The following is a 12523-nucleotide window of genomic DNA, read 5'->3' on the forward strand; positions in this document are numbered from 1 at the left end:
CACAGTCTCTCAATGCGGCTGATCTAGATAGTCAGCTTGTTGGGGTGGGGGACAACTGTCTTTTCCTTCCTGAGCTGGAACTACAGGCAGGCTGCCACACCCACTAGTATTTACATGGGATCTGTGAGTCTGACCGGAGGTGCTCATACTTGCATGATAAGCACTTAACAACTGAGTCCTTTCTCCAGCCCCTATAAATGGTTTTTATATTGATTGCTCCCAGAGAAAGCAGTCTTCCTGAAGCGTGTTTGTGTACAGAATTCTCTGTAAGATAGGATTGGCCACCTCCAATGACCCATCTGTCATTAAACCAGCAGTTTTCTGAAAGCTCACTTGGTCTCACCATTTAAATACCCCATTCTTAGCTATCCCACCTTCCATTCTCCACTCTCCCAGGGAGTGTCCAAGCAAAATGGTGCTGAGTTCCCGGTTTGATCGAAATGGTCTGTGTTGAGCCCTCATCGTGTTTGTTAAATACGTGAGTTAACATTCCTTTAAATCTTTCAAGCACTTGTTTTCATCAAAATCCATAATGAGCATGGCTTTGACATGGGAAATAGCAAACAGCAGGGTAACCAATAGCATTCTCTTGTACAAAAACAGTATCAGCCACAACTGTGAACACAAGGGAGACCGTGTTGTAGAATCTCAAGTACGTTCGGAAATCCTTTCCTGAGTGGATCCTGCTAAAGTTTGCCCAGCTGGAAAGGGTACTTCTCGTCTCTGGTAATGGCTTCATAGATTTCAGTGCATCCTACTTCTTTACTAGGTACAATAACTTCGGCTGTTCACTTAAGTACTGTTGACGGTGGTCTAGGAAAGCAAGGCATATTAGCAACTGTTTCCAGCTGCAGTTAAACCTACTTAGAAGTAATTATTATCCAAAATTTTGCAGTTCTTTTAAAAATATTTTTGTATTTCTTTAAATTTTTTTTCAAATTTTTTTTTTCAAATTGGCATGGAAGCATTTTCATACATATGTGTCATACTTTGTTCTGATGTCTGCAGTTCTTTTGATGAAACCACACATAATTTCTGCTATTCTCATAGGTTTGTTGATGTCAACTGAGTATTTGGAAGAATTTTTGTACCATTTTTTATACATATAGAAGACTTTCCCAATTTTTATTGTTGAGACAAGGTCTCATGAATCCCATGTTGGCCTTGAACTTGCTATGTAGTTTAGGATGATCTTGAACTCTTGATATTCCTGTTGACACCTTCCAAGTGCTAGGATTGTAGGCATGTATCCCTCTAGGCTTGGCTTAGGAAGTAGACTTTCTATGGGCTGTTTCTTGGTTGTTGAGTCTTCCCTAAGGGAGTATTCTTAAGTCCCTGATTTTTGCCTCAGAACAGTGGCAGAGGTGGAAAGAACATCCATAGAGCAGATACAGAGATTTGGGAGGTCTGTCCTCTGCTCTGCCTTTCCCATCGAGAAGAACATGTCTGGATATGGCATCACTTCTGTCTCCAGAATGTACACAGTGGTGCTAACTATTGTGTCCAGTTTTGTCATGACCAGCTGCTCCACAGATGGGACCCTCACAAGGTTCTCAACCATTAAAATGAGATGGTACGCACATTCTTTGTGGCCAGGGGAAATGACACTCTAATAAAAAGTCAAATTTTAAATGAGAGAAGTGAAATTTTCATTTGAGGCTGACTTCAGCGGAAGCCGTGAGGGGGATGGTAAGCGATGGTGCTTTAGCCTTTAGTGGCGAGGGAGTAGAATGAGATGTGAGCTGAGAGAAAGACTTGACAAGTGGAGGACAGAAATACTGAGTTTAGACAGCTGAACCACCAGGGGACAGAGGGACTGCTGGGGTCACCGCACAGCTCGCTGAGGTTCTGGCATGGCATGATCCTGCCCCCACTGTCTCTCAGTTCCTCACTGTCAGCCTGTTCCCTCTTCATTTCTGCGAGAGGCTCTCACTACACAGCACAGGGGAGTCTCGATCTCCTGATCCTCCCGTCTAATCTTCCCGAGTGCTGGGATTACATATGTGCCGTAGCTCTAGCCTCCTCGTCTCCCTCTGCCTAAGGAACATAGAAAGACTGCTGTGCGACCACTAAGCTTTGCAAACACCAAAAATCTGAAAAATTCTAGCCAGGACTAGGGGCAGATTAAAAGAATAAATAAATAAATAGTAAACTGAAGAAAGGGACATAGCATTTGAAAGACCGTGACTGATTTATGGTCCAAAACCACAATAGCCTCCCCGGTGGCTGGTGAAGATGGTAGAGGGGCAGGTTCTAGTGCTGGACACAGCGTCGAAGCCAGGTGGCCAAGCAGGTACTACTGGGCTAGAAGCTGGTGGTTGTGTGCTGAGGGGGCATCGGCGTTTCTGGAAATTTCTACAGAAACAAGTTAAAGCACCTCGATTTTCTTCAAAAGCTGATGAACACCAACCCCTCTCGAGGCTCCTACCACTTCTGAGCCCCAGCAGCAATCCCCCCCCCAACCCCCACTCTGAATGAGACATGCTATCCCAAGTGAGGCCAGGTTGCCCTGGATCATCTCAAGGTATTGGCTGGGATCCTTCTGCCTTCTAACAAGAAATAGCAGAAGGCAGTCCCTACTGCCTTCAATGTTGTGCAGTGGAAGCCCGTGAGAAAGTTTGTTTACCTGCATCTGGCTCTGGAGGTCCTGTGGAAGTACCAGGTAGTGGCAGCCATTCTGGAGGAGAATTGGAAGGAGACCAAGATCCACTGTCGGAAGATGAAGCAGCTCTTGAGGCTAGAGACGCAGGCAGAAAAGAACATGGAGAAGAAAATCAGCAAGTTCATAGAGGTCCACAAGACCAACGGACTCCTGGTATGAACGCAATAAAGACTGTGTCTCCAAAGGAAACAAACAAACAAAAGACCCCCCAAACAATACCATCTCCTTTTAAAGTCAGTAATGGTAATTATGAGCCCGGAATGTGAAAATGTGATGTACTGAGGTGAGTTGGAGGCTTCAGGCCCCTGGAAACCCAAAGTGCTTTTTTGCTTGTTTACCTCAGGCTGGCTGGTTTCAATGAAGCTTCAGGCTTCATTGGAGCAGGTGAATAGCAAGGGAAATCAGGAAGAAAGTTATTAAGATTCAATTTTCCACTCCATAGCCTGATGACCTGAGCACTGGGGTGAAAATGTCTTCCAAGATGTCATTAACATCACCCACTGGGGTATGAAGGTGGCCTGGCAGAGTATTCCCATTTCATAGGTGCTTGAAGTAAAATACGCATTTTGTTTCCAGATCCTGGGAAATTTGGAAGCTGGAGTAGGATTAGATTCCAATGTCTTCTAATTGCAGCCTAGATCTCATTAAGTTAGTAAACAAAAATGACAGCAAAAGACTGCATTCAAACATATTCTTATAAATGCAGATAAATGCAAGGCAATAAAAATGGCAGAGGTATTTAAATATGTATGAGGCCCATAACGTGAATCTCCCAAGACCATGTTCACAAGCAGCAGAGGACCCAGAAACACAGAAATCCATCCATTATCATTCTTTTTTTCTGCCTGTAAGTACTTCATAAATCTATTGAAATAAGCATATTGAGAGAAGAAGAAAAAAAATCCCATTACCAACGCCTGTCCTGAATCTTGACAAATGCATCATCCAATATTGCATGTCGCACTACAGCCCAATTCAACTGGCAGCAATGTGTTTCAAAACAGTTGGGGAGTGAGCATTCAATTTCAGCTTGTTAGATTCTAATGGATTTCTGTGAATGATTATAAATAGAGCAACCCACAGCTTTCTTCTTTTAAACTTATGGAGAGAAAATGATCACATCTTATTCACGCAATATTGAGGATGCAAGTCTTCACTGCCAGTGAAACGTTCTTTGTCTGATGGATGTCCAAGTCCATTCCTAGACCTTATTATTTCTGAGGCCATTTTAGGATAAGAATACTCATGAGATGTCTTTGGACAAACGAAGTTTTCAAATGGTAAAGAACAGAAAATGTGAAAGATCATAAGAGTTCATTTCATTATGAACTGTATCAAAACTACTAAGAATACAGTATATAAACTATAAAGCAAGACTAAGCAGCCTGGTATCTTTGTTTCCTAGTTTCTGAGCTAGAAACTGCATTGGATAACTGGTTGGAGCTTCTGGCTTGCCTCTGCAGAAGCTGGAAAACCCCGACTTCCCTACTTCCCCCAACTCTGCCCACACTAAAAAACTCTGAACAAAGGAATGGCACCCAAAGCCCAGTTCCACATTTCTGGCAGCCAGTCCTATCCACCTTCCTGATGTGACTAGCCTACCTAAGCAGGCTTAGCCTTTGGTCATACTTAGGGACAGTTCCAGATCCTGGCTGGCACATCATCACCTCTCACCTAAGATCTATAAAACCTCCCTGCTTTAGCTCTGGGTTTTAACTTATCTGACCTCATTCTCTGAGACCAGTGAACCCATCCGGGAATTGCTTTTTTTTCAACAGGTATGTTGCTATACTTGTAATTTGGCTTGATCCGACTTACTGCGTCAGTGGAGAAACTTATTATCTGGATAAAAACATATCAATAGCCTTTATGCCCTACTTCATGCTGATGTACAGGAAGGCAAGAATTTTCCATTCTTTCTTTTCCCTTCCTCCTCTCATCCTCTTCTGTCTGTGTCCTATCCCCAGCACAGCATACTATAATAACAAAGTAAATAGATATGACTACAGGCTGCGAGTGTGGCTTATTTTGGTAGAGTGATTACTTAACATACATGAAGCCCTGGGTTTGATCCCCAGCACCACCACAGACAGACCTAGGTATGGTGGTGTGTGTCTGTAATCCCAGAACCCAGAAAGTGGAGACAGGAGGATCTGAAGTTCAATTCTAGTCATCCTCAGCTACATAGTGAGTTGGAGGCCAGCCTGGGCTACATGAAACACTGCCTCGAAAATAAATTTCAAACTTCCAATTAAGTAAATCATTTCATTTTACTGTGTGTCTGCCTGTGTCATCTTCTTAATCTGCATGCAATTATCTTTTCACTCATTCACTCTCTGATGAGCACAGACTGGGTGCCTGCCATTGTTGTAGATGGTAGGATACACAGGACAGGGAGAAATAGGTCGAGTTTTAGGTTCATGTTCTTTCGTACCCTACATTCTAGTATAATTAAAAAAATAATAATGCAAACAATGAAAAAGATCACACATGAAAAGTATTATGGTGGGAATTAAAATATGACTTTATATGCACAATATAAATTTATCTTGGAATTGTCTTCTCCAATGTCATCCTCAATAAACTTTTATCTCCACTGCTACAATTTTTATCCTATAACCAACAAGTGTTCCTTCCCTTGTCTGAATGTCTGTCTTTCACTGGTGTTTTACTGACTTGTCCAGGCTTTACTTTAGGGACAGGTACAGTAAACATAAAGGGTTTATGTCACTTGCTTACAGGACAGTCTAAAGAATAAAGGATGATAAGACACTAAGGTAAGTGGAGAATTTTAGCAGTGTATTACAAACACCTCTCTTTTGTATTATACCATATAAATGTGGACTTTCTTCCTATGGGTCACTAATGTTTTCTTGTTAATTTTATAACAACTTGGTAAACCCTTTCTAACTTGTGTATTTGTATATATAAGACACATTGAGTATTTTAGTACATTTGGATGGCTTCATAATACTTCATCCTGTTCAATATCCTCCTATTATTGCTTATTATCTTCTGTGGTGATAATTTATCTGTGTCCCCCAATAAAATTTATCTGAGGATCAGAGGATAAAGGTCAGCCACTATTAGTAAAAACAGAAGTCATGCAATGTTAGCACACACCCTTAATCCATCTGGGTCTCTGTGTGTTCAAGGCCATACTAGGGAACAGAGCCCAGTGTGGTGATACACACCTTTAATCCCAGTACCAACCATAGAGACCTGGAGGTCTGTATAGACAGGCAGTGACAAGGAAGTGAGGTAGCTGGGCTAAGAGCCAATGAGAGAGCAGAACAGCAAGGCAATAAAAGCCTGGGTAGACAACAAGTTGTGGCACTTTGGAAGCTGCGGCTTGGAGGTTAGCTGGTGGCTGTTCAGATTCCTCTGATCTCTGTTAGATTTTCACCCCTATTTCTGGCTCCGTGTTTTTTTATTTAATGAGACCACTTAGAAATTAATCTTCAATCTTCTCTTAATATTGTATCACTTTTATCTATTCACATAGATTTTGGGTTGTTTTAAATCACAGCATACTTGTTCTGTCTCTTATTATTTCTAACAATACTGTTCTGAATGCTGTAATTTACATAGCCAATAATTTTATCACATGTCATAACTAATTCATGTATTAGATTATACTCTTTATAATTAATTTTTGATATAAATCTTATTCTACAGCTCATATGGACTTGGAACTCACCTTGTAAACCATGTTGGCATCAAACTCATGGCTAATGTTAAGTCTCTACAGTGCTGGAATTTTATAGGTGTATGCCACCACATCTGGCCACATATTTTATTTTTAGAAATTAAAAATATATGTTGCCTCCTGGCATTTTTTTGGACTGAACACGGAGTGATTAAGATTTATCTATGCTGCTACACATGGCTGCTCTCCACTCATCTTTTGTCCCTCTATAGTATTTTATTTGAGTATACAGCAATTTATCTGTTCTATTGACCATGATCATTTAGATTATTCTTAATTTTTACTACATAAATGGAGCTTTCTGCCAATATTTGTGCTCACTGCTCCTGTATACAGTAAATTGTGGGAGAGGGATATAACTAGGAGTAATATTGTTGGGTAGGGTTGGCCCCTGTTCAGCTTTCAAACATCCTGCCTGAGCTGCGGGAAGTGAGTGTAACAATGTGTGCGCACACAAACAACGTGTGGAAGTCATAATTACAATACAACACTTGGCAAAGCTAATATAGAAAAGGTGACTTTTATTTCAGTCCTTATTCACCTTTCTTGCTGCCTAGAGAGGCAGAACAACCTTTTAGATGTTTCTAAGCAGGCATGTTTCATAGTTTGAAATGAGGAGCAGCCTCCATTTTCTATTGGCTTTTGTGGTTGAGTCATGAGCATTCCTTACATGCTTCTTCTGTTGTCATGTGTTTCGTTGTTGTTTTGAGCTGTAAGCATTCTTTACACACTCTCTTTCCTTTCTCTCTGTATGTATTTGTGTGGTGCATGCATGTGGATGCACATGTGTGCATGCAGGTGCATACACTCATATCCACGTGTGCAGAAGCCAAAGAAATGTAAGCAATAAATCATTATGGTGAATTTTCAGTATGAAATGTGCTTAGCTGATTAAAGACTCACAGATAAGCAGAAAGCATGAGACGTCTCTCCTGCCCTAGCTGGGACTGACACAGACTAGTCTCAGCATCCTGAGAGCTGGAAAGCTGCAGACAGGCTGCTTTGTGACTGCAGGGCATCCTTAATCAGAAAAGGGTGCAGTCTGAAGCCCCAGGATGTTTATCAGACAAGGCTTTGCATCCTGAACCAATAAGGTGCTCAAGGAGTGTGAAGATTGTAATTCACTAGAGTACCAGCCTGTGGGGAAAAGACAGCAATTTCTTGGGATCAGGGACTTTAAAATCACTGTCTGTCTCATGTCAAATCAGCGTGCCAGCCATTTTTGTCTCTTCCCTATGCTGGTGTCCTATGTGCCGAACCAGATACTAAAAGCTGTTTTACTTTTGCTAGTCTCTCGAGTTTGTATTTACAGAGAGAGGGTCTTGTTTCTCACAGAAGGATGTCAGCTAGGTGGCCTGCTCTATCACGCTCTCCCTCATGCCCGTGAGACACAGTCCCTCACCGAACCTGGAGCTGGCCCGCTGGCAAGCCTCAGCAATCTTCTTGTCTCTAAACTCCCCTTCCCCTCCACAGCACTGGGCTGATAGGCATGCATAGCTATGCTGGCTCTTGCTGGGAGGCGAGGGATCTGAACTCAGGTCCTCATGTTTCTACACATAGTGAACATCTGTTCCCACTGGGCCATCCCCCAGCCCCTTCATACACAGATGTAAAGATGTTGAGTCCTTTCAGTTGTGAAATATGTGACCAATATCTTCTCCCACAGTAGACCTTCCTTTAATTTTTTTAAAATTGTCTTCTCATGAACCATATTTCTTAATTCCATGTAAATTATCCGTTTAGAGCCAGGACAAAAATCATACTTTGATTACATATTTTAACGTTTGTGTTTTGACATCAAGATGCTTATTCTAACTGTAAAGTTCACTGAATTGCACAGACTTTGATCTGGTTCATTTTAGTGTGTGAGGTTTTTGTTTATTTGTAAGTTTTAAAAATAATAAAGTTTATAAAATCAAAATAGGTCCTAAACTGTATGCAATTTGCTTCTGTATAATGCGCAGTGTAAGAATGTGAATGCTTTTCTTAAAAATAATCAATAATTCAGGTAAGTTTGCTGAGAAGTTCCTTCCTTTTCAGCCTCTGGCCTCTGTCTAAACTCCACTTATGGGTGTCTGTTCTTCAATGCTCCCCCTTCTGAGCACTGCCTTTTCACCCCTTGTTTTGGGACACTGAGTTTAAACACAGGTATCAATTATTAGTATGTTTAATAAAAGAAATACGTTAAATTATGGAGGATATTCCATTGGCTAATGATGGAAGTATGTGATGAATTAAAGCTGATGATTAATCTACCTTCGGGCCCGAGGTCCACTGAGGAGATAAAAGCAATAAATAATCTTGCAAAGGCCTGCCCTGTGTGAGTTCTTTTTCCTCTCTTGTTTCCTGAGCACAGACTTCCAGTGGCACAATGACAGCCAGCGAGGACATGACCTTTAAGGTTTTAGATGCACAGCTTAAATGCTTTGCAATGCATGTGCTCTCTGTGCCCGAGAGCCTAGCGGTTACATTCCGTTTTGCACCCGAGGCCAGCAATGTCCTCCCTTCTGTTCCCTCTGCTTTCCATGTCACCTCCCCTGGGCAGCTCTTGTGCGGCTCTTTGTCTTCTGCCACTAAGAGGCAGTATTTGTCCTTCTCAGGCTGTCAGTGTCTCCTAAGGTGGTCCCCGCAGTGGGCGTGGTTCCAAGTTGTAGTGGTGTGGTGCCTTGACATTGCCTTCAACTCTCTATTTAAAACCAATATAATATTTAAATTTATTCTTTGAGAATTTTATGCATGTATACAGCATACTTTGTTTGTAGTCTCTCCCTACTTCCCTCCTCCATCTCCTTCTGGACTCTCCTCATATTCGTTCTCTCTTTCTCTCTCACACATCTATCTTTGTCTCTCCCTCTCTTTCTTTCTTTCTTTCTTTCTTTCTTTCTTTCTTTCTTTCTTTCTTTCTTTCTTTCTTTCTTTTCTCTCTCTCTTTCTTGGTAACTCACTGAGTCTAATTAGTGCTGTCCATATAAGCATGTGTGTGGGACCACCCACTGGAACATGGTCAGCCTATCAGGGACCACACCCTTAGAGAAAACCAAGTCTCTCTCTCCCAGCAGCCATCAACTGTCAGCGGCTCCTCAGCCAGGGCTGGGAGTTCATTCTCTTTTATTTTTGTTACAGATACACACATCCTGTCTAGTTTGCACTTTCTACACATGCATTCAGAACTTTCCCTGACGTCTTCACTGGTGTTTGGTTCTATTTATCACCTTCCTTCCTCCCCCATCCCTTCCCCCTCCCCTTCCTTCCAGAAGGCAGTATATCCTCAAGAACTACCTATGTAGCAGATGACCTTGAACTAGCTGGGTAGCTAGTTCTGGAACTCCTGATCCTTCCTCTTCTACTCTCCAAATGCTGGGATTACAGGCGTGTACCATCACATCTATTTTAGACTCCTCACTTTCAAGACAATTTCCCAGGTACCATAGGAGCCCCTTCTTCTGCCCTTGACTCGTCTCATATCTGTGTATTGAATTTTCTTCCTTGCATCATTAGTTACCGTGCATCTGTCTTGCATCACAGCAAATTTAGGACTTTAGATCTTGTCCATGTATTTATTCTAATCACCTGCAACAGTGCTCTAAACATGATAGATGCTTTATAAGTTTTCAAGAGTATGATTATGAACACAGGACATGGTGGCTGCTCAATACATGTGCTGTGTGAGTGAATGTGAGACGCGGAGGGACCCATGGTTATACTCAACAGTTTTTGGCATCTGTCCCGCTGGATGTCCGGGAATAGTCGAAGCCTTTAGTAGTCATGCTGGAATTGCTGGCTGAAAGATAAAATTATTTTCAGAATCCAACATTTTTCTTATAAAACTGTAACTTAATTTTGCTTTGTTTTTAATTTGTGTGGCTTTAGGGACATGTGAAATGTCCTTCCTACTCAGATACTAGCCGTTCTAAGGTTGACACTCTGTTTCACGTTTAATGCCAACTTGTTACTGGTGTGTTTCCTCTTTCTCTCCTTGTAACTGGGTTACTTTAATATTACCTTAAAGTCCCCTGACAAGGTATATTGTAATGCATGCTATCAACCTTTACTGTTAAGACTATAGTGATCATCATATCCAAATATAGTCACTATGGGGTAACTCAGAATCAATTAAAAAACATAGCCTTTTCCCAAACCTCAAGGTTTTAGATATAACAGTAAGATGTATGAGTTGCTGAATATGAAGCACAGGAAGAAAGTCCTGCTGTACTCACCTTGAGGAATTGTATCTGATGTCGACACATCCCCATCTGCAACGGTCATTGAAGACATAGCTGGATATCCTATATTTAAAACAAAATTTCCAAGTTGCTATATGTATTTATAGTCACATGTTTAATGATGACCCTAAACAAGAGAGTCCTTGGGAGGAATCTAAGTAGACAAATAATCTAATGATTAAACATGAAAAAAGAAACTGAACAGAGGAGTATATGCTTATGGTTACACAATAAATATTCATATCATTCATTTGCTGCTAACACAGTTCTCCTAAATTCAAATCTATTTTACTCACTCTCTGAAACATATATTGATTCAATATCTACTTTATACCGAACACCATCCTACGTGCTAGCATTGTAGTAATAAGTGAAATCAAGGTTTCTGTCTTCATGAAATTTACCTTCCAGGGAATTTTCATAAGGATAAAATATTTTCACATGCTAACTATTGTTTCATATTTATTTTGATTCTTAGCTTACAATGAATTTTCATAAGAGTATATTTCCACATACTATGGTTTCATATTTATTTCCATTCTTAGCTCACAAAGTCATCTCCCTCTTTACAACACACCCTTTCTCTTCCTTTTTGTCTCCCCTGCCACAAAAGAAAATGTGTTTCCCATTCACTTCAAATGTGAATGCTTCTTTAGGGAGGAGGCAAAGCCAATGAAGGAAGAAGAATATCCAGCCACACTCTGCTGAAACCATGTCTGCATCTCCTTGAGAGACACATCTTTAATATATTTTGGTTGTGTGTATTTCTCCTTTGTTCCCAAACATACCTAAGGTGGCTTACGGAAATATGCAGCAAAAGAAATAAAACAGTGAATAAAAAGAAAAAATAAGGACAAAGGAAATACAAAAAGGTGAGTTCTGTTGAAACCAGAACAAGGATAAGACATAATATGCATGACTTGGTATTTTGTTCCCTTAGCAGATAGAGTCCCACATTTGCTGAATTTTCTAGGGCAAATGTTAGAAAAGAAACAATGTATATTATTTGATTGATGTGTAGTAAAAGAAAAAGTAAGTCAGATTTGGAGAGTTATTTTTTTATTTTATTTTATTTTATTTTATTTTATTTTATTTTATTTTATTTTATTTTATTTTATTTTTTGAGACAGGGTTTCTTTGTATAGCTTTGCGCCTTTCCTGGAACTCACGCTGTAGACCAGACTGGCCTCAAGCTCACAGAGATCTGCATGTGCCACCAATGCCCAGCTGAGAGTTATTCCTTTTATCATAATTGAGAAAAATATATTCCAAGTTCTCGTACGATGAACGCTATGGAAGTTGTACAATGTCCTTAACGACATCCTTGCAGCATGATAGAAGTGCGTTGTGTTTCCTCGTGCTGCTGTGGGAGGAGAACTGTGTCCCAGCTTCCTGCGTGCCTCAATTTTAGGAAAAGTCTTTTAACCACTGAGCTATCTCTCCAGCCCTGGAAAAATTCTTTCCTGGAGAACATGGATAATGAAATTTTTGAAAAAAAAATGTGTATGCTAAATTAATAAACTGGTGCATAGTTTGCAAGTGGTTCGTATACAGAGATGTCCACAGCAAACGTTTCTGCAATACAGTCTGATAGTGAAGTTCAAAGAGATGTGATGTCATGTATCACTACATATACACTGTTACCTACAGGGGGAGCTCTTAGGAGATGCTTTATGCTACCTGGAAATTTGAATAGGCAGCAACATCAGAAAGGGAAGACCTGGGGTGGGAAGGACCTCAGGTCAGTCATGTGTACTGACTTGTGCTAATGTTTCTGAACTCATTCAGAACTCAACATCCATTCACAGGCAAAACTATGGTATTTGTTAAGGGCTTCCAACACATGAGCCCTAGGAAACAAAGAATCCTCAAAACCTGGCCTCTATCTCCAGGGAACACAACGCGGTTTCAGGTTTATTGGCCTTCTGC

At 40.8% G+C, this 12523-nt stretch overlaps 1 pseudogene; it reads left to right on the forward strand.

Annotated features, from left to right (window-relative positions):
- Window positions 1–2235: 2235 nt before the first annotated feature.
- LOC128111508 (60S ribosomal protein L13a-like) lies at window positions 2236–3004 on the forward strand (annotated as a pseudogene).
- The last annotated feature ends 9519 nt before the right edge of the window (window positions 3005–12523 follow it).

Source organism: Peromyscus californicus, unplaced genomic scaffold (genome assembly GCF_007827085.1).
Source record: "Peromyscus californicus insignis strain IS unplaced genomic scaffold, ASM782708v3 Scaffold_16__1_contigs__length_79575227, whole genome shotgun sequence".
Classification (NCBI taxonomy): domain Eukaryota; kingdom Metazoa; phylum Chordata; class Mammalia; order Rodentia; family Cricetidae; genus Peromyscus; species Peromyscus californicus.